This window comes from Eptesicus fuscus, chromosome 13, assembly GCF_027574615.1.
Source record: "Eptesicus fuscus isolate TK198812 chromosome 13, DD_ASM_mEF_20220401, whole genome shotgun sequence".
NCBI lineage: Eukaryota > Metazoa > Chordata > Mammalia > Chiroptera > Vespertilionidae > Eptesicus > Eptesicus fuscus.
Window position 1 is genome coordinate 3,685,197 of NC_072485.1, and position 23,282 is coordinate 3,708,478.

The window sequence follows — 23,282 nt, forward strand, 5'->3', positions numbered from 1 at the left end:
CAACGACCAGGGGTGGCAGAGAGGTGATGGGGGGTGCTGGGCTGGCCACTCACCGGCCAGCACTGTCCCCTGATTGGCCCGCCCAGTTGCCTCCTGAAGAGCGAGGCCACTGATGACAGTAGTGGCAGGGCAATGTGGGGCAGCACTGGCTGCTTGCCGGCCAGCACTGTCCCCAGATCGGCCCGCTGGGGTTACCTCCCTCAGAGGGAGGCCAGACTGCGGCTTAGGCCCATTCCCTGCGGGCTGAGGGACCCCCCCCCCACACCCCCCAGTGCACAAATTTTTGTTCACTGGACCTCTAGTTTATGATAAAGACTCTCAGCAAAGTTGGAATAGAGGGAACATTCCTCAGCATAATAAAGGACATATATGACAAACCCATAGCTAAGATCATACTCAATGTAGAGAAAGTATAGCATTTCCCTTAGAGAAAGAATAAGACAGGGATGTCCACTTTTAACCACTTTTATTCAATATAGCACTGGGCATCCTAGCCACAGCAATCAGACAAGGAGAAGAAATAAAAGGCATCTAAATTGGAAAGGAAGAAGTAAGACTGTAATTATTTGCAGATGACATGGCACTGTATATAAAGAACCCTAAAGATTCCACCAGAAATCTATTAGAACTGATAAATTAATTCAATAAAGTAGCAGGATACAAAATAAACATTCAGAAGTCAGTTGCATGTTTATACATCAATAATGACATCAGAAAGAATAACTAAGAAAACAATTCCACTTATAATTGTTTAAAAAATAAATTACCTAGGAATAAAGTTAACCAAGGAGGTAAAAGGCCTGTATTAGAAAAATTATAAGACATTGGAGATTGAAACTGAAGAATATGCAAACATATGGAAGTGTATATCATGTTCATGGATAGGAAGAATGAACATCATTAAAATGTCCATACTACCCAAAGCAATCTAAAGAGTCAATGCAATTCCTATTAAAACACAATGGTGTATTTTACATAACTAGATAAAATAATTCAAAAATTTATATGGAACCACAAAAAATAGCTTAATCAATCTCGAGAAAGAAGAACAAAGTTGGAGGTATCACACTACCTGATATTAAACTATACTATAAGGCTATAGTATTTAAAACAGAATGTGCTGGCATAAAAACAGACATATAGATTAATGAAACATAACAGAGAGCCCAGAAATAAACCCATGCCTATATTTGACAAAGGAGGCAAGAACATACAATGGTATAAAGACAGTTTATTCAATAAGTGGTGCTGAAAAAATTGGACAGATACATGCAAAATTAAAACTAGACCACATTCTTACACCATATACAAGAATAAACTGAAAATGGATTAAAGACTTAAATGTAAGATTTGAAACCATAAAACTCATAGGAGAAAACATAGGCAGTGAAATCTCTGATATTTTTCTTAACAATATTTTTTCCGATATATCTCCTCAGGATTGGACTACATCAAACTAAAAACTTTTTGCACAGCAAAGGAAACCATCAATGAAATGTGGTCTAGTTTTAATTTTGCATGTATCTGTCCAATATTTCCAGCACCACTTATTGAATAAACTGTCTTTATACCATTGTATGTTCTTGCCTCCTTTGTCAAAAAGACAACTCACTGAATGGAAGATGATATTCACTAATGATATATCCAATATGGGGTTAATGTAAAAATTTGTAAAGAACTCATACAACTCAACACTAAAAATCAAACAATCCAATTAAAAAATTGGCAGAGGACCTGAAAAGACACTTCTCCAAAGAGGACATAATGGGTGGCCAATAGACATATGAAAAGATGCTCAGCATAACAAATCATCAGAGCAATGGAAATTAAGATATCACCTCATAGCTGTCAGAATGGCTACCCTATCTAATAAAAGAGTAATATGCAAATTGACTGTCACTCCAGCACACAAGATGGCTGTCCCCATGTGGACACAAGATGGCCACCACAAGATGGCCGGTAGGGGAGGGCAGTTGGGCGGGACCAGGCCAGCAAGGAAGGGCAGTTGGGGGCGACCAGGCCTGCAGGGGAGGACAGTTGGGGGGGACCAGGCCTGCAGGAGAGAAGAGTTAGGGGTGACTAGGTCAGCAGGGGAGGGCAGTCTCAGGGGACCAGGCCTGCAGGGGAGGGCAGTTAGGGGTGACCAGGCCAGTAGGGGAGGGCAGTTAGGGGAAATTGGGCTGCCAGGGGAGCAGTTAGGTGTCGATCAGGCTGACAGAGGAATGGTTAGGGGGGATCAGATTGGAAGGCAGAAGCAGTGAGAGGCAATCAGGCAGGCAGGCAGTTGAGTGGTTGGGAGCCAGCAGTCCTGGATTGTGAGAGAGATATCTGACTGCCCATTTAGTGCCGATCCCGGTGAGATCGGGCCTAAAGAACGGGCAGTCGGACATTCCTTGAGGGGTCCTAGATTGGAGAGGGTGCAGGCTTGGCTGAGGGACACACACACACACACACACACACACACACACATCCATGCACAAATTTCGTGCACCAGGCCTCTAGTAAATTAATAAACAAAATAGAAACAGATTCATAGATACAGAGAATAGACTAGTGGTTGCCAGAGGGGAGGAGAATTGAGAGTTGGGTAAAAAAGGTGAAGGAATTAAGAAGTACAAAATTTGTAGTCACCAAGTATTCCCAGTGATATAATATTGTCATAGGTAATAACATCAATAATACTGTACTAACTATGTATGGTTCAAGTGGGTGCTGGAAATATTGGGGGACCACCCTCTAAAAGTATATGATTGTTTAATTACTATGCTGTACATCTGAAACTAATACAAAATAACATTGAATGTTAACTCTATTTGAAAAAAAAGATTTATTGAGCACCTACTAGGCACTGTTTGGATGCAAGAGACACCACCAGGAGTAGTATTTTAAGACGCTGCCTGATGGAGCTGACAGTCTAGGGTGGGGATTGCAGAGCCATGCTGTGTTGAGGGCCCGGGAGCAGAATCCTATTCCTCAGGTAAGCGCGGGCCAGAGTCCTCCTGGGGATCTTAGTTTCTAGAGGAGAAACATCTTGAACTATAGCCTCAAGGAGCCTCGAAGTGCAGGCAGGGCGTACATCTGGGCTGTTTGTCAGTACCTTTCAGTATGGAAGGTGTTGCCACTGCACACAGAACCCCTGACTGACCAAACAGTGAGGAAGAATTTCCTAGGCCCAGACTGCGAGTGGGGGAGCCATCGACTTGATGGGCACATGGTGGCCCAGTGCTCTGGTTCCCTAGATATGTGGGCTTATGAGGTCAAGGCAGCTTCTGGATCTCAGTACATTCTTGCCCTAGTCTGCATCTGTCCAGAAACTAGATGGGTCAGAGCCTACAGGGCTTCTGGTCTTGAGAGAAGAGGGCCCCAAGATGGCAGAGCCCTTACCCTCCATGGGATAGAGGGCCTGTCCTGGGCCCCAGCCCTCCCCAATGGTCCACATACTGACAGCCACTGTGACTGCTATAGGCTGAATGTTTGTGTCTCCTCCAACCCCCAAATTCTAAGTGCTGATATGTTAAAATATCCCCAAGTGATAGTATTTGGAGGTGGGACCTTTGGAGTGATTAGGTCACGAGGATGAAGCCCTCATGAATGGGATTAATGGCCTTTTAAGAAACCCCAGACAGCTCCCTTGGCCCTCTGCCATGTGAGGACAGAGAAAGAACAAGAAGTGGGTCGTCACCGGACACTGAGTCTGCTGGCATCTTGGACCCCCAGCTCTGGAACCGGGAAACATAAACTTCTGTTGTTTGTAAGCTGCCCACTCTACAGTAGTTTGTTATAACATCCTGAAGGGACTAAGATAGTGACCTTGGGCAAGTCTCTTCACCGCTTTATCTTTCAGTTTTCTTTTTGAGCCTCAAATTCAATGACCAACTGTGGGGACCTCTCCAGTCCTGAGATTAGAGCAGAGACCCCCAACTTCACCCTCCCCGACCACACTTCTCCATCTCCAGAGCCAGGGATGGAGCCCTCTGCACACCTTTGGTGTGACATGTGATTGACAAGTGCAATCTTAAGCCCCAGCTTCCCCACTCACCCTTCCTGCTGCTGATGCGCAGCTCAGAGTGGGTTGAGTGCCAAGTCAAGTAATCAGGAGGTAATAGCCTGGTATCGGATGAGCCCCCAGGGCTGGCAGCCGAGCCTGGAAAACTCCATCCCCATGCTGCCTGTGCCATTCACAATCAGGAAAATAATCGCATAATGCAGGCTGGCTCGGATCATACCCAGCCTGACATGCACAGTGTAGGAATTGCTGGCACCCTGGTCTGATGTGGTTATTAGGACCCTGCTTGGGGCTAGGGCTGCCCAGAGTGCCAGGCGTGCTGTGATTCACTTGCCCATGCAATCGGACGCTGTTCCCCACCTGCAGGGAGACTCTCACAGCCTCCTTGCCCAGTACCCCCTGCTGCTCCCCTCGGGCTTCCCTGCCACCTGCACTCGTTGCCTCTGTCCTCCCCCCACACCCCTCCGTCTGTCCATCCTTGCTGAAATTCTCACGAAGTGCTGATTTTATTGCGACAAGTGGCAGTTCATTTTTTTAGGTAAATAATTAAAAGGATCAGTTATTTTAAATGTTGATAGTACCATAATTCATCAAAATAATTTATAATAGTTAACTGCCTCTTAAATATGATCTTATAAATGATGCCTTCTGAAGCTAAAAGTCATGTGGATTCAATCAGTTTGTTTAAAATTAACTGTCTGCTCTGAAATCTCCTAAGAAGGAAATCATGACAAATTCCTGATCAGATAAACACAATTCCATTATTAAAGAGGATTAAAAAGAAGCATGAACTAATTTGAATAGACCTAGCAATTTCCTGGGTTTTATTCTTCTGTATAAACCTGTTTGTATAAAAACTGTATTCTGGTTTCCTACCATAAGCAAGAGATTCCTTAACAGCAGCCTAGAAACCATCTTGGTGACACATACTTCATCTGATGCACACTGGGTGCTCCAAGATGGACAGTGTACCTGCTCTCACCTCTGCTAATCTCCCGTGGCATCCCCATAGCAGGACAGGCATGATGAATCACCATTCCAGCCACGGCGTTCACCCTAACCTTCCAAATGCCATTGCTGAGAGGAGGAGTTATCACAGATTGCCATAGCAACATGGCCGTTGTGACTCAGTGGATCTGCCACTCTCAGGCACTGTCCAACGGACACCTGGGACAGCCGATCACTCTTCCCAAAGGCCCACTGCTGGGATCCTCCTGACCGTGGCACGTCATGAGTCGTGGTGGGTCTGATGGTTGAGTTTCCGACATATCCAGGCAATGGAGATTACTTAACACCAGGTCAGACTCTTCATTATATATGTAGATCTGATTTGGGTCACTGAAGTCACATGCCTTAAGCGGTGCCTTCTGTCTTGGGTGGCCCTGGGCCACCAGACCTTGTTGGTCTGTAGGTGACAGAGCCTTCCATGTTGAAGGACATTGGGGCGTTTTGGCCTCTGTTGATAGAAATGGGTTGCTGGGTTTGGCAGTGGGCCCAGATACCTGCATCTCTGGGCAAATGCTATCCAGATACCACTTAAGTGATTTATAATCTAACTTCTTCCTCAATTCAGCACGCTCACTGACATTTCCATAGCTTCTTGTCCTCAGATCAGATTTTTACAAAATATATATTTTTAATGATTTCAGAGAGGAAGGGAGAGAGAGAGAGAGAGAGAGAGAGAGAGAGAGAGAGAGAGAGAAACATCAATGATGAGAGAGAATCATTGATTGGCTGCCTCCTGCATGACCCCTACTGGGGATCAAGCCCACAACCCGGCTTGTGCCCTTGACTGGAATTGAACCTGTGACCCTTCAATCCACAGGCCGATGCTCTATTCACTGAGCCAAACCGTTAGGACCAGATCAGATCTTAAGGAAAAATACTGCTCCTCCTATTTATCCAACCAAACACGTGCCAGCCTCAGGGAGCTCTGTGTCACAGTGTCCTGGCCTTCAGGAGAACCATGTCGCCTTTTCCCAAAAATGTGTCTGACTCCAGAGCAAGGGACCAGAAGAGTTTACTCCACACACCCAAATCCGAAAGGAAATGTCTACGTTTTCTCCCCGCAGATTTCCCTGCCACTGTCACACTGCCCAGGTCCATGGAAACAATCCTCCAGCCATTGCTGGTGACTTTACTGGTGCAGTAGCTCCTTCCCGTCCTCTGAGCTCAGAGAGGGGAGCCAGACCCCGTTTGAAGTGCAGCCCCCGCTGACCCTCCGCACACCCCGGGGGAGGAGCTGTGGGCCAGCGTGTCCGCACTGATGCGGCAATCACTGGGCCCAGGACCGCGACTCGTCCTCCCAAGTGGTGGCCAGCCCCTCACAGTGGCTGCCCAGGGGCACCAGGGCTTCTGCTGCGTGGGCCGTGCCAATCCCTCTTCCTCCAATAATCCCTCACGCTTTGTTTCTTGTTATTTACTTTTTCTAGGGAGGTGTTTTTGGACGAATTCACCTAGTTCTCCTTTCAAATCATGGAAGCCACTGTCATCAGCCAGGAGGGTGACTCCTGGAGAAGCGGCTGGTGTGCGGCCCCGGACGGACGCTGTGCGCAGTCCGGAGCGGAGCAGACAAGGCTTTGTTGTAGAAACAATTAGTAGCCCTGGTGATGGCAGCTCCGTCGGGTAGGACTCCCCAGGGCACTCCCCGGTCTGCCCATCCTTAGGGGAGCCCAGGCCGTGGCTAATGAGCATGTGGAAGGCATGCTTCTGACACGCAGGTCTCTGAACTCCTGGTCATGTTGGTTAAAAGTCACACCCAACTGAGAGGAGAATTTCCTGCTGCCTTTTCTGCATCTTCAGTCTGATGATCTACCACATCATCAATCTTGTTTGCTTTGAACTGTAATTCTTTAAAAAATAAATATTTTTATTGATTTCAGAGAGGAAGAGAGAGGGAGAGAGAGATAGAAACATCAGTGATGAAAAAGAATCATTGATCGGCTGCCTCCTGCACGCCCCACACTGTGGGTCGAGCCCACAACCCAGGCATGTGTCCTGACCGGGAATCAAACCGGGACCCCTCAGTCCGCAGGCCGATGCTCTACCCACTAAGCCAAACCAGCTAGGGCTGAACTGCAATTCTAACACTGGACTTGGACCTTGGGTGAGGTGGGGGTAGAATTGTTTGGGGAATTGTCCGTGGAGCCCAGACCCTTGATGGGCACATTCTTAAGTGGCTGAGCCACCTCACTGAAGTTGAAATAAACAGAAGGCAAAGCGGTCCAGCTCGCAGATGCAAAAAGGCATCCATAACAGAAATAGAGAACTTCCCATTATGGACCTCGCAGAGTTGAAGGGCCATTTTCACTTTCCTGGAGCAAAAGCTGCTGGAGCCTTAAACTGGGGCCGGAGGATGGGCGTGAACTGGCTTGAGAGTCAGACACTCCAGGGATGCAGGCGCTGAGGTGGGGATGCTTCTGTGGGCGTTACCTCCAGGAACCCCACCAGGTCTTCAAGGTGAAGGTAAAGATCCCAGAAGACCCTCTGGTGAATCCCGATGCAGCAAGGCAGGATGCTGGCCCTCTGGGACTAGGGCTGTGGTGTCTTCCTCCTGCCACAGACCAGGCCCACCCAGCAGGCAGAGCTGGTTTGGAGGAACCGCAGTGCTGGTGACCAGTGACCAGTGGCCTGTGTGGTGGCAGCCAGGGTTTTACCCAGGCGGGGTGGGGGTGGGGGTGGGGCTGGTGGGGTGCTCAGAAACCCTGAATGGTGGGGCTGGTGGGGCGCCCAGAAACCCCATCAAGCTGAGGAGCAGCACCCTGCGGACCTGATGCTGTCGGGTGTCTGCTAGGGAAGGGTTTGGGGAAAACCTGGCCACTCCCTTTAATAGGGCTTCCAGGCTGGATTGGGCGCAGGAGTTGGCCCGTACTAGGCGGGTCTTCCTCAGGAACCCTCAAGATTTGGGCCCCCAAGAGTTGCTTGACTCCACCTAGAGTTTTAGGGAACAGAACCCCTTCCTCTCTCTATGCGCCTCTTCTCTCACTCCTCCTAAAACCTCCCTTCCTGGCCTCAGGTCTTCTCAGACTGACATGGATTTTTGAGCCGAGGGATCAGAGTGTCGGCCGCGGGAAGAGAATCTGAGACAAATGTGAGCTGCCTACCAAGAACCCTGCACCTCATAGTCCACCAAGTCCTTCTAGTCCAGCTGGCTAGACGCCTGCCTGTGGTTTGGGACAGAGCACTATGTGGTCCTTTCAGACCCAGTTGGGGGAGATGTTCACAGAGAGAAAGGACCCCTGGAGCGGACGTGCAATTTAACAAACACGTGTTAAATACAGGACCTGTTTTGTGCTAAACCAGGGGTGGCACTTAGCTGGATTTGTTCCTCTAACCCTTCGCTGCTTCTTTCCTCATCAGACATCAAAATTGATTATATGCCCGGCTGGCATGGCTCAGTGGTTGAGCATCGACCTATGAACCAGATGAACCAGGAGGTCCTGGTTCGCTTCCCGGTCAGGGCACATGCCCGGTTTTGGGCTCGATCCCCAGTGGGGGACATGCAAGAGCCAGCCCATCAGTGATTCTCTCTCATCATTGATGTTTCTATTTCTCGCTCTCCCTTCCTCTCTGAAATCAATAAAAATATGTTTTAAAAAATTGATTATGGCATTTTTTCCCACTGAGTCAAGAAGTGTCCTCAGAATTCTCCACAGCTTCCAGTGGCCACTGACAATCCATTGGCACTGGCTGGGGAAGTGAGACCTGTTTCCCACCCCGTCAGGCATTGGGGAAATTCAAAGGTTTCTGTTGAAAGACAGGCTGCTGAGGTGAGAGGTGAGAGCACATTTGGGAAAGGAAGCAGCTGATGGAATGCGAGCTGGAGACTGGGCGGTGTTCATTACACGCACTCGTACACAAGGAACGCCGTCGCTGGGTGTTCCACCTGTGGGCCCACACCCTCTGCTGCAATGAAGGAGGGAGAGGAGATCGGAAACAGGTCCCCAGGCCCCTCCTTCCCCGGGTCTCCAGCTCTCCCACGGGGATGGCCTGTGGGGTGGTGGAGATCAGACGCAAGCTCTGGAAGGCCTACCTGGGACGGGAACTTTGTTCGCCTGTTCTGTGGGTTCCCTGCCAGGCAGGGGAGCGTGCCGTGCTGCAGGCCCCTCTAGGGAAAGCTTCCTGGGGTAGCTTCCCATCCGTGCACTGTATTTGCCTCCATCTGTGACTCTGGCCACACAGTTTCATTTCCTGATTTCTTCCTGTTGCCAGGAAGCTCTTGACGTACACGATTAGCCGGTGCCCCTACCCCTTTGCACAGGACGAGGCCGAGCCTCCTCTCAGCCCTGGCCAACGTTTCCTGGTCTCCCAGCTCCTCGTTCCCATCCTTTCATCGCCACTCGCCCTCTGAGGAGGGGGTTATGTTAAGGCTGACCATTGGGGAGGCCGTAGGAGTCCCTGGCTGCACGTGGAGCAGGGACCCCTGGCATCAGAATCAGACTCCTTCTTCACCACAAATCTCCTCTTTCTTTGAACCCCCCTTTTTTGGTTCCTGGGTTTATATCACCCGGGCCCCAGCGCTCACAGCCCAGCGCTCTCTGATTCCCTGGCCAGAGACTACCGGTTGCCCTCAACTGATCATCTCTCACTTCTTCCCAGTGACAACAGACACACTATCTCCCATCCTCCTTTGCAGCTGGTATTGGCACGTGCCTAAGTTCTGTACCAGGCGTCCTCAAACTACGGCCCGCGGGCCACATGCGGGTGTTTTTGCCGTTTTGTTTTTTTACTTCAAAATAAGATATGTGCAGTGTGCATAGGAATTTGTTCATAGTTTTTTTTAAACTATAGTCCGGCCCTCCCACGGTCTGAGGGACAGTGAACGGACCCCCTGTTTAAAAAGTTTGAGGACCCCTGTTCTGGACAATGCGATGTCAGAGGAAGTGTTCTAAGAGAAGGTGTGAGGGTTCCTTAAAGGGAGCTGCCTCAGAGGGAGATTTCTGGCCTCTCCCCGTTCCTTCCTATTGTTGCTAAAGGGCACACAGGATGGAAGAAGCTTCAGCAGCTACTTTGGATAATGAAGTGACCTTGGGGATGGAAAGCATATGCTGGGATGTTAGAACAGAAAGAGAAGACCCCTGGGTTCATGATAAGTCTGGAGCTGCCATGCCCTCCGGGGACTGGCTTCCTCCAGGTCTCTTTTAGGTCAAAACACCTTGGGTTTCTGTTGCATCGGCCACCTAACCCTACACATGCTCGTCTTTGTTTTCCAGCCTCCTAGGGGGTAGTGACTCCAATGGGCTCTTCCTCCAACACACCTCCTGCAGCTCCTGGCTATCTCTCCCCCCGCCCCCCCCCCCCCCGGTTCTGAGCACGTCATTATCCAGATCTAATATCTTTGAGAGACCCCATTCTTCTCAATAAAGAACAAACGGCTTCTTCTGGCATCCAAGACCTTCCATCACCGGGTCTCAACTCACCTTTTTAGTCACATCTCCTGTGTCCTAAGGTTTAGCCAGGTTGAGTCCCTGAATCTCCAGCGACCCCACGCTGCTCTGTCTCTCTTCTGTGGCTCCAGTGGTTCTCCTGCCTGTCAGAACCCTACCCGCCCTTCTAGGTCCACCTAACAGTTGCTTCATCCATGAAGTCTTCCCACTGCCTCTGAGCAAGGAGTGATGGTCTCTCCTCTGTACTCCCATTGTAAGTTGTTTGTGGCTGTCAGTGTTTACCTGATATTATTGCTACCTCTGTTGTTTACCGACTAGGGCCCTTATAGGGCTGGAATAGTCTTGTTCATTCCCAAATTCCCAAAGTAGACTGGCCTAGGACCCACACATAGTAGGTCCTTGGTAAATGTCAGCTTACCAAGGTGACCCCCACTTTCTATCTCTGACCTCTGCCAAATCCAGGGCCCATGCAACTGTGCCGAAGTCCTGCCTGAGGTGGGGGCTGGCCCAACCCCGGGATTTGTTCTCAGCTGTCCCTCTCACTGTCACGCAGCCATTCGTTTGGCACTGGCTGCAGGAAGATTGGATGGGAGGAGGCAGGGCCTGGACCAGCAGACAGACGGTGCTGCTGCCTGAGCAAACAGAGATGTCAGCGTTGATGTGGGGGAGCGGGGCTGCTCGTTAGAGCTGCTAAACTGCTGTCACAGGCTGGCTTCTCTTCAGTGACAGGATCACCTCTCCCCACCTGGGTCCCCTGCTTGCTCACCACCCCTGTCCTCTCTGCTGACAGCACTGACCTGTCAGGGCGCTGCTCTCACTCACTAATCCAAAGGCCACAGAGCGTCAGGGCCGTCTCCACAGAATACAAGGCCATTTGTCTTTCAGGAGGGATGGCCTCTCTCTCGGGGGACTGCTTACAGCCTCCTGTCACTCTACAACTGCAGTCAGAGGAATCAGGGGAGAGTGCTAGCTTGGGCCAAACTTGACCTTGGATTTGGGGTGTCTGGAACCTTTTGCACTTGAGGCAATGAGCTCTACCTAAGTGAAGTCTCAATTAAAACAGTAACTCACTACCAGGATGGAGTGTGGCAGGCCACAGAGAGTTGAATCCACATTTGAATCCCACAGGCCTGTAGATTACAGAGATGCTGGTCACTGGGGCCCCGAGGGTGAAGGTGGGTGCGCACCACCAGCTTTGGTGCAGGCAGTTTGCACAGTCAATTTTGGGAAGATACATGTCCTTTGGAACTTTTTCACACTAACCTAATGCAGTAATAAAGCAAGTGAAAGTACACAGCCTTTGAAGTTGAACTACCAGGGTTCAAATCCCAGCTTGGTTAAGTGATAGGTGAACTTGAGTATGTTTCTTAACTTTTCTGGATGCATTTCCTTATCCATAACGTGAGCATTCACAGACCTTGTGCAGATGATACGAGATAATACAGGTAAAGCACATGGAAGAGTTTCCAGTGTGTCGTAAATGCCTAATAAGCTCTGCTTATCCACTAGAATGGAAGCTTCCAGAAGACAGGAATCTTATTCATATCAACCATCTCAATGTGCCTCATAGGATCTCAATTAATGCTTGTGGAGTGAATATATGTTCATCTAGCAGTAAGCTTCAGAATGACTGGACAATGCATTTCCCCCCTCTTCTCCTGGGTCCCACAATATCTACTCTATCACTCTGCATGCAATAGATGCTTAATGACTAATGATACATTTAAGCACAAGGCATACTGGCAATTCTTAACCAATGACCACATTTAGATTTCTCAATCTTCTGGAGCCACTCTTAGGCTCTGGCTAAGTCACCCCTCCCAGAGCTCAGCAGCTTGACCCAACATGGGAAGGGTCCAGGACTAGATGTTGGGAGACTTGAGTGCTATCCTAGATCTTTTAAAAAATATATATTTTATTGATTTTTTACAGAGAGGAAAGGAGAGGGATAGAGAGTTAGAAACATCGATGAGAGAGAAACATCGATCAGCTGCCTCCTGCACACCCCCTACTGGGAATGTGCCCGCAACCAAGGTACATGCCCTTGACTGGAATCGAACCTGGGACCTTTGAGTCCGCAGGCCGACGCTCTATCCACTGAGCCAAACTGGTTAGGGTTATCCTAGATCTTTAACGATTTCACCATTTGGCGCTGGACAAGTCACCGTCTGTCTCTGAGCCTCAGTTTCCACATGGGTAGCATGAGAGGTTGGTCGGATGCATTTCCAGATTGACTTAGTGTGAGCCTTATAGCATTCTGATTTTAAGGTGTCTGACTTTTGCCAGGACCTAAGTCTGGGCCCGTGTGTGATTCTGCAATTCCTTTCTCTGGATCAGGGACTCAGGAGCATACTTTCACTTGTGTCCTCAGGGCCAAACCAACATGAAAGTTGGAGTAGGTGTTATGGAGGCAGGGCCACCCTCCCTTCGAGCTGACTCTGGATGAGAGGGCCACGGTGGAGAGGTTGAGGGCATTGCTGCAGCCACTGGCTGCCTGGTTGGAATGGTAGTGAGGGTGAGTAATAACAAGAGTCCCATTTTCTGAACCACTCAGACCTAATCCCGGGCAGGAAACTCCATAATACCTCTTGGACGGCCCCTTACTCCCAAGAGGAAGCCAGTGGTGGAGCATGGAGGGTGGGGCATGTGGGGGACATGATGAGCCAGCATTGTCAAGGGACCATGTTCTGTGTAGAAGTCTCACTGGAAAAGACCTAGGTGGAGCCCATTGAAAAACCCTCTTTCATCACCTACTGTACCTTGTAGCCCACATAGCACCCTTCAGCCAGCTATGACCTCCCCCTGGTACTGAAGTCTGGAAAACTCTGGAGTCTAAGGCTTTGCTGCATTTGGAGTCTGTAGAACAGGCACCCCATTTTCTCAAGTCTAATGGAGTCACCTGCCCCAACACAGTCATGCATGTCTGAGGGTGGGGCAGCTGCTGAAATCTCTGCTCTCCCAGCTCCCAGGGACTTTTGTGTCTTGTGTGATGGGGCAGCTTGGAGCCTGGACATGGCAGGGAGCACCCTGATTGCCAGGGTCAAGCTAAGGCTCTGTTGTGTGACTTTGGGTCATTTACTCTCTAAGCCTCAGTTTTATTATTGACTAGAGGCCCGGTGCAGGAAAATTCATGCCCAGGGGTGGGTGGGGTCCCCTCAGCCTGACCTGTGCCCTCTTGCAGTCTGGGAGCCATCAGTTGGACATCCTTAGTGCTGCCAAGGAGGCGGGAGAGGCTCCCGCCATCACTGCTGCGCTCGCCACCTTCAGCCTGGCTTGTGGCTGAGCGGAGCTCCCCCTGTGGGAGTGCATCTGCCCCTGGTGGTCAGTGCACATCATAGCGCATCATTCAGCCATTAGGGTCAATTTGCATATTACCCTTTTATTATATAGGATAAAATAGGTAGTGTCCTGTTAAGAGCAAATGAAATACAGAGCATGAAAAAGATGTTTCAAGCTGTAAAGTGCTGGGCTTAATAAGAGGTGCAGTCCACCTCCTGGAGGGGGGCCCTCCCTTTGGAGCCATGGGCTCATTCTGACAGAACTTATTGTCTTCCCCAAGCAGCTCCTCCCTCCCTTCTAGAGCTCATGGTTACAGTCTAATCCACCTAATTGAAAGACTGCTGGAACAGCCAAGGAATTTATCAAAGGGAAAGAGGAGATCCTGGTGCCATTTGGCTCCCTGCACATTTGTCCTTTCAAATCCTTTTACATAATTCCATTTCTGCATTAGAGGCAAGACTGGGGCTTTACATGAGAGGAAGAGACAGGGAGAGGAAAGCAGAGAGCAAGGGATGGGGCCAGATGCTGGGGGAGAGCTGAGGCTGTTGGGGCCTGAGGTTGGACCCATTCGGGGTTGTCTTGGGTGGGAGAGGCCATGGCAATGGCAGGAAGCAGCCAAGACAGGGGAGCACTGCCCAGCTAAGAAGGGAGCTTGCTTAGAAGGTAAGGGGAGGTGATGCCAGGCAATTGCAGCTCTTCTGTCTCTCATGGATGAGGAGGCTCAGACTGCCCTGGAGCCAGCTTTCTCACCTGCCACTCCCTGCACAGAAGTCAGGATAACCCTTGGTACCCACTCTCAAAAGACTATGCCCCAAATGAGCGTGGAGAGGTGGGGATGGTGGTAGAGGCCTGACCAGAAATTCTTCTAGGAGGATCCAACCCAGTCTGACATAGGGAAGATAGAATTTCCAGGGAGGAGACTGAAGACCATGGACATTAGGAGAGGAACTGGATGGAGGGGAAATGCAGAGTGTGAAAAGGACAGGGCCACACCTACTATATAGTGGATGCTATTTACAAACTGAAAAATTCCATCCCAAAGTAACTCCAGGAGGGGGTTACTGATCTCTCTTTATGAGAGAAGAAACTGTATGTTGGAGAAATGTGTGTTTCCCAGCCAGCATGGCTCAATGGTTGAGTGTTGACCTATGAACCAGGTCAGGGTTCAATTCCCAGTGAGGGGCGTGCCGGAGGCAACATATGTAATTCTCACAATGACTATTGCGAGTGATTATTCCTACCCCCGTTTACAGAGGTAAATATTGAAGCTTACCTAGGAAATGTAGATTGTGCCTTTTCCACCTTGATCCACTCTCTGAGGCTCTGCGTTCATGGGAGTACTGGTTACACACAAGGAGACTATGCCAACCAAGAAAAACATCAGCACCTTGGACAGGGTCCAAGGACGGCTCAAGACCCAATACTCCTAACAGTGATGGCGAACTTATGACACGCGTGTCAACACTGACACGTGTAGCCATTTCTGATGACACGCGGCCGCTGAGGCGGCCACATGCCAAGGATGAAACATTTGCGAAATGTTTTTTCCTCAAAGTGACACACTACCTGAGTTATGCTCAGTTTTTTGGCGAAGTTTGACACACCAAGCTCAAAAGGTTGCCCATCACTGTTCTAATAGATAAGGTGGTGGAATCCAGGGCTATGGCGTGGCATTAGTAATTCTAAGATGATGTAATTTGGAGTACCAATGAACTTGAGCTCACAGACCACCAGGATGGCCTGTGACTGTTGTATTTGGAGATAGGACTTCTCAAGCAGAAGAGATTAATAAAAGTGTTTCAGAGAGGCTCCAGGCCATCCTACCTTTGAGAGGCTGAGAAAAGCTTTACAGAGCCTATAAATGAAGATATATTAGCCAAGAGGAGATATAGCACAGGTGAGGTACATATTGAAGGGCGGGGGGCTGGAATGGGCTGGGAGAGTGCCAGAATAAGACGCCTCTGACTTCTGAGGGGTAGCAAGGGAGGTCTTGAGCCGGTCACTGAAGACAGCCTCATAATTTTGACTTTGGCTGGGACCTGTGTTGAAGTCAGGGTGGGGTGGGAATATTGGTCAGTGAATTCTCCATTACTGAGAAATCTGTTCATGAAAGTGGTCACACAAAGACACATTCACAAAGGAGACACCAGGGGAGAGAGGAAGGCACATGGACACACATAGCACTAATATGCATGGAAATGTATGAAGGACCTGCTTGCACTTTTATCCACATACATGCTGTTGGCTGGCCATCACAGGATGGTACCTGAAGGCCAAGAATGATGATGATGATGATGATGATGATGATGATGATGATGATGACGACTTCCAGCTGGCTAGGTCTTTTGATTCCCTCCTAAAAATTCTGTGAAGTAGAAAATATTCTTGCCATTTCTCAGATGAGAAAACTGAGGCATGAGGAGGGTTAAACAACTTGCCCAAGATTATGCGGGTAGTAGGAGCATAACTGCAACTTGAGGAATCCAGGTCTTTCAATTTCACGTCAAGAGCCACTTCTGCACCTCAGATGAAGCTGGTGGTCCAGGCAGCCCTGTTCCGTGGGCCCAGGTCAGCTTCTCAGGGCATGGGAGAGTCAGGCCAAGGGGAGTCAATGCAATTGGGAGGGTTTCTCTAAAGCAGTGGTTCTCAACCTTTCTAATGTCGCGACCCTTTAATACAGTTCCTCATGTTGTGGTGACCCCCAACCATAAAATTATTTTCGTTGCTACTTCATAACTGTAATTTTGCTACTGTTATGAATCATAATGTAAATACCTGTGTTTTCCGATGGTCTTAGGCGACCCTGCTAGCGGTTCTCAACCTGTGGGAAAGGTTGAGAACCACTGCTCTAAAGAGCACAGGCCCTGGAGAAGGTAGACTCAGGCGTGAATATTGCTCATAGCTGTGTGATCTTGGGCAAATTCATCAGCTTCTCTGAGGTGATATTTTTCAGCAGCAAAATGGGATGAACAAAATCCATTCCACAAGTTGTATGAAATAAGAGGAAAAATACAAATGGACCAAGTCAGTGCGAAGAGTTACAAAGGAGTCTGTCTGTCCTGAGTGTCCATGAGGGGTGAGGTCTATCGAACAGGTGGTGGCGAGGGGCAGCAGAGTGTCAGTGGAGGAGAAGAGCAAGGGGACTTCAAAGGGGTTTTCTCAACCTGGGAGCTTGACTTCTTTCAGACCCAAAGGAGCTCAGCCCTCGAGAGGCCAAGTAGGACCTCAGGCAGATACCTGTCCGGCTGGAGGCCAGCGCCGGGCAGTGACAGGGCTTGCAGGGGACAGCCTGATGAGGTTTTGTGCCTAGAACCCCAGGTAGGGGAAGAGACACCAGGTTCTCTTGTGGCTCTGCCTGCAGTTTCCTGCCATCAGCAGGCAGGACACAGGCTCCGCATGGGCCCCGGTACACATGAGACACCATCTCTTCAAGGTTTAACATGCTGAAGAGCCATTGGACCCTGACGCGGACAAGTTCTCAGTTGGTAACTTTGATTATTGTTAAGACTTGGTCACACCTGCTTATTAGCAATTATGCGTGGCCTCTCCAGGGTGCTATGGCTTTCTGCCTTCCTTCCTTTCTTCTCCTGGGGAGGCAGGTTTGTGGTCTGTGGCCTTCAGGTGGCTGGAGAAGCAGCATAGACCACACAGGTGGCCCCCCTGAGGCCCTCGGCCGCCTGGCCTTGCTTAGATCCCAGGAGGCTGCCTGCTTCTTCTCAGAGGGAGGGCATTCTGGCAGGAACTGGGAGGCTTGGAGGGCTGACTGCTAGCCCAGCCCCCTTCACAGAGCACCTTTGCTCTCATGCCTCATTTCCTTCTGTTGCCATCCCCATTTTACAGCCTTAGAGGGGTTACGTAGCAGCAATCACCTCTTAGAGAGCCTACCCGATGTGCACCCCCTTCCTGCTGAACTGGCCCCTGAAGGCTTGGGCCTGACCGCCATGGAAATTCCACATGGCCTCCACCCACCCCTCCCCTCACTCCATCCCTACAGCTGCCTGGTCCGGGTGGATTCCTGGCCCACGCTGGGCCACTCAGGGGCTATCTTCTCGAATTGGAGAGTCAGGACACAATTGGTGGAACGTTGCATCTGGGAGATAATGGAGAACAGGAACTGGGGTGGCCCATTTGAATCATAAAGAAAGCCAGTCTCTAGGGAGAGACATGAGAAATAGATTCACAGAGGCAGGGAGAGGGGGGAGAGAAGGCAAAAGAGGAGAGGGAGGGAGAGGGAGAGAGAGAGAGAATGGGAAGCCACGGAAAGACCCAGAATCACCCCTGTTCTTTGCACCACTTCCTTGGGAGTCCTGGCTGTACTGGCTGCCCTCAGGTTCCCAGAGGTAATCTGTGTCCTTTTCTTGCTTGAGAGCTTCCTAGCCCTAACCCCTTAGCAAGCTCAGCCCCGGAGGTCAGAGGCTAGGGGGCAGTGTCCCTTCAGAGGCCGGGGGCTGGCTAGGCTCCTGGAGAAGGGCAGGTGCAGCTCTGGTTCCAGCTGCAGAAAGGAGAAGGGAGGTGCCCACCACAGACCACCGCAGTGGCCATTATCCCCTGAGGAACCTTCCAGAAGGACCGGCCCCCCTCCCCCAGCCCAGGAAAGCCTAGCACAGGCGACACTCAGGCAAACGGAGAGGGAGGCACGTGCTGGCAGCCCTGCCTCTGGCCTGGTTTTTAAGAAGGGAAGGGAAAAGTGAACATGAGTAATGGGCCTGGAATGAGGCATACGAGATAACACTGAATAATAACACGTCAAAAACTACAAGATGTATTTTTTTATTTCCCAGTGGAGTTTCCATTGCGCTAATCCATCACTGTAGAGCAGGCGAGATTAGGCTTCCCCCCAAAACCTCTGGGAGATAAATGTGAGTAAATTAGGGTTTATTATATTATTTGGGGCGATATCATTCCAAGTGGGCCCTTATTAAATCACTGCCTCCGGCCGGCTCCGCCCACTGGCCCGGCCTCTGCACCTGGCTTCCCTCTCCCGCTGAAGCTGCTCTGTGTTTCTGTCTCTCCCCGTTTCCGGGTGGGGGCGGGGTGCCCCCGGTGAGAGCTGCAAGGGAGGCTGAGGCGCTGCTGGGGGGCCTTCCCAGGAGCACAGTAGCACAGACTCCTGCGTTGTGGAGAAGCATGTAAATGGAGGTACCCAGCCTACACCCTCACTTCAGAGCTGGGAAACTGAGGCCCAAGGAGGAAAAGCGAGTGTCCTTAGGTCACTCATGGCTGGGAATGGAGTCGAGACTGGCACCCGTGCTGACTCCCAGACCAGTGTGCCCCAGTCTCCCGGGCCAACAGCAGAAGCGCTGGAATCTAGGGGACCTGCTGGTCCACCATGGGACCCTCCCGTCACCCAGAGGAGGCAGGACAGATGGTTGGGTAAACTGAGGCGAGTGACTTTCTGAGCCTTTATCTTTAAGCTGAAAGGCTTGCAAGGACTGGGCTGTTTCCAGACGGTGGTTAGCAGTGGCACTCTGTCGGGAACCTTATTGGAAGTCTAATATGTCACATCGTTAAAGAGGAGCCACCTTGACGGAAGAGGAGGACTGGAGATCGGGAGGCCCTTCCTCAGTTTCCCCCTACCGTTCCCCACCTGGTTTGAAACGAGTGGGCCCAGTTTCAGCTTCTGACCCTGGTTTCACCCTGCGGGGCCCTGGCACCCTCACGGAGTCCTGCTCACTCTCCCAAGACGAGTGCCATGTGGCTCCCAGCGCTGAGGCTGCGGGAACTCCGCAAGACCCGCCCCTGCCGCCTCGGTCCCTGTGCGATTCCAGGAGCTCAGACCTGAGGTGAGCATGCGGGTCTCCATTTCCTAGCTGTATGATCCTGCCAAGTTATTGCTACTCTTTTTAACCTCTGAGTCTTGCTTATCATCTCTAAAATGGGCTAATAATAATTTGACCTCATAAGGCAGTGAGGTTTAAGTGAAAAAATACATATAAAATAGCCTGGAGCCCAGCATGTGGTGAGTTATTGATACGGTATGTTTTTCATTATGAATACCTTGGTGTTTTTTAGTGAGGCTTACATAGGACTTATTACAGAATGCAATAGATGCTAACAAATGGACACATGGTAACTGCCATTCTATGGGTTGTTATGATAACAGCCACTATGGGGAACCAATTGTGAATACATTCCTGTCCCCACTCTCAAGGGACCTTCAATTCCTGCTCACCCACTGGGACATGGGCACTAATGCTGCCCCCGACTGGGCTCTGGGCTTCAGCGGGGACAGGGGAGCCTGGGCGAGGAAGGCAGGCGCCCAGCACAGGCGTCAGCAAAGGCTTCGGAGAGGAGGCGATTGCTCTTCTCTCGCTGCACCAATGGCACAAACCACGCAGTGCAGGCAGTACCGATGCACGAGAGACAGCGTTCGTGGCCACCTGGTCGGGGGGCGGGGAGCGGGGGTGACGGGAACTGGTGCCCAGTGCGTGCTGGGCTCCTGTGTGGCAAGAAGGGAGGAAGTACAGGGCCAATGTCCTTACCAGTGCTAACCTGAACTTCAGAAATGGCTGCAATGGCAATTCTTGTTATGTGTATTTTACCACAATTTAAAAAATAAAATGGTGAAAAAGCACACAACAAGATCCCATGCACCACGCTTGCTGATGCCCCTGTTCCCGAGGCCAGAGTCTGGCCTGGCGCAGCCCCCGCAGGGGGCAGTCTCACAGGGGCCCTGGGGGAAACCCACTTCTACACTCAGCGACTATTGGCTGCTGTCAGCCTGAGGTCCCTGTTTCCTTGCTGAAGGTTTGCTGGCGGTCGGTCACTGTGGCTCCCAGAAGCTGCTCAGGGGTCCTCTCCCCTGGGCTCCTGCCACCTTCACGCCTGGTATCAGGGCCAAATCCGGCTCTGCTTCCCTCGCCCCCACTGCCCTCTGTGCCCAGCAGGAGGAGCTCTGCTTTCAAAGGCCGGGTGCTGAGGTCCGCCACTTGCATCGCCTCTTCTCTTAAGGTCACTGATTTGAGACTTAAAGTCCATCTGCCAAGTTTCCGACAGTGGCACCTCGGTTAGAGTTTGAAGGAATGATCCGGGGAGGATCTTGCGGGGTGTTTTAGAACTCTGTCTCCCAGGGGATGTGTTCTTAGACGGGGGGTGGAAGGATAAACAGGATTTCAAAGGGTGAAGAAGGGCATTCCTGGCAGAGAGCCCAGAGTGTGAGATGTGACACGCCCAGGGCTGGACTGAGTGCCTGGGGGGTGGGGTGCTGGGCTGGGAGGTGAGGTCAGCCTGGGTGGCCGCATGAGGTGCTGAAGCTCCCCTCTGGCCCGGGGCGGGGGGACTTTGAAGGTGTTTAGGACAGGAACAACCACCTGGGATGGCTTTGGATGAGACAGAGTGCAAGTGTGTGTGCGCGTGCACACACACACACACACACACACACACACACACACACCTGAGTGCACTCCGGGGACCTCTTTGGACCAGAGCAGTCTGGGAAAAAGCAGAAATGTTCTCCTTTGCCCTGCAGAAGAGGGGTGTGGTTTTTTTCTCCCTTCATCCGTTATTCTCCATCTGTTCATTATAGAGTGCCTACTGTGTGCTATACCCCTGAAACAGTGCTTCTGAGGACACAGCAGTGAGCAGGATGGGCGTGATCCCTCTCCTCTACGTGCAGCTCAGAGTCTGGAGAGGAGAGAGGAGATGCCTACACAGAGCGGGGTGTAGTGACAGGGGAGACATTGTGAGCTATGGGAGCCCCGAGGGGCCCCTCACTCCAGGGCCTGGTTTGAAGTGGATGGAGCAGGAGCCCCTTGCCTCACCCAAGGGTCAGAGAGTGGGAGACTGAGGGAGGCCAGTGCAAGGCCCTCCAGGGGGTGCTCGCCCTTTGCCAGGAGGTCCATGCTGGCCTGAAATGCATGATTCTGGGGGGGGAGGGGGACAAAAGGAGGTACAACACTGTTTGATCAGAGCCTGGCCCCCAGGAGAGAGCTAAGTGTCGCTTTGCTGGCAGCTGCAGCGAAGGGTACGATCATTAGAAGGTGGCATTTCACATGGAAATGGTTTCCATCAGCGAGTGACATTTTCCTGTTCCTTCTGGTCAGGAGACCTTTCAGTGCCACAGACTCAAATGACTCAAGCTTCAAAACTCCCTTCCTGCTGGGAAAGAAACCCAGACGAGTCACCCTGGGGTGACATCTGCATTAGCCGCGGTTAAAAAAGCAGATGAACGAGTGGGTACAGCAAGGCCGCAGGGGTGTGTGTGAGGTCCCAGAACACAGTGTCTGCGTCCTGTGCAAGCCTTCCCCAAGCCTGGGCCACTGGGAGGAGGGACTTAGGACTCAAGCCTCTGGGGAAGTTTACAAGGCTCCTCCCTCATAGAGCCCAGAGGATTGTTCTGGGGAGACCCCAGGAAGGAACAGCACTTTCTGAGCAGCCAGGACTGGGTGAACCTCGAAGGTCCTCACTCTCAGTGGATATTCCACCAGAGATACAGAGAACAGTGATGCAGACAAGCGCAGAGCAAGTGCCAGGGGCGGGGCCATGGAGGGCCCTTCAGGGATAGGTCAGCTGGGCTGGTCCAAGCTGAGCAAGCAGTGCAGCTCGGGCTATAGGTGGCGGGGGGGAGGGGGTGCACATCGCAGTAGAGAGACCTGGGGAGATGCAGAGGACAGCATCCTGGACCTGAAGTTGCAAGCAATGGGCTGCAGTCTGGCTGTGCCACCTCCTAAGCACACACCTTGATGGGAATCTCACATCCGTCCGAACCTCAGTCTTCTTACCCACACAGGAGGAGTCCGGGGATGAAGCACGGTGTGTGCACTATCTCACTTAACCTTCAGGCACCTCTATGAGCTAAGTGCTACTGGACTTGCCATTTCACAGATGAGGAAGGCGAGGCTTGGGCCAACTAATTGGTACCTAGCCACACAGCTGGCGCAGGGACTTGGCCTTGTGCTCCGTCTAGCTGTTAAGCCAGGCCTCAGCCACTACTCCACGTTGCCTTCCAGTTCCTGCCAGGCCGTTCCTGCCAGGCCTCGTTCCCAGGACCAATGTGAAGATCTGAAGAGGTCATGACTGCACACCCAGTGGAAGGGACCCAGCAAGGTTCCCATGGAGGACACGGCTGTGTGGCCTGGGGCTCAGGACAGCCACTTCTCCGGGCACCACCCCCTCCCCTGCAGCCCTCGCTGGGCCGCTCCTGGGGACCGTGCCGGCTGGTGCCCTCTCTGCCTGCGTCTGCCGCTGCTAAACTTTACACTGGGCTCTGTCATTAGCCCAACAACAAGCTCCCTGTTTGACTAGCCCTGTCCAAATTTGCTTGGCATGAGCAGGCGCCCATGGTGAGTAAACGGTTCTCTGTTGATATTTGAGCACTAATGAAGAGGCAGCGAGCAGGGCCCATTAATAACTGAGGAGATGATTGTGTTTGCAGAAGGCCTGTATACAGCATGTCAGCCTGCCCAGACGGGCCGCCTCCTTATTGATTTCCCAATAAGCCGCTGCGGCACAGCCCGCGGCATGCTCTGGGCATCCGGGGCCGAGTCTCCCTTCCCTGGGTGCTGCAGCCCCACAGAGGCTCTCAGCCTGGTCTCTGGTGAGAGGGGGGCTTCATCCATTCTCCCTTGGTTCATTCAACACGCATGGATCGAGCATCTTTTATTCATGGGCTT

The 23,282-nt window shown here is 51.2% G+C and overlaps 1 pseudogene; it reads right to left on the reverse strand.

Annotated features, from left to right (window-relative positions):
- Positions 1 to 5,062: 5,062 nt before the first annotated feature.
- LOC129151113 (polypeptide N-acetylgalactosaminyltransferase 11-like) overlaps positions 5,063 to 23,282 on the reverse strand; it is a 186,830-nt pseudogene continuing 168,610 nt past the window's right edge.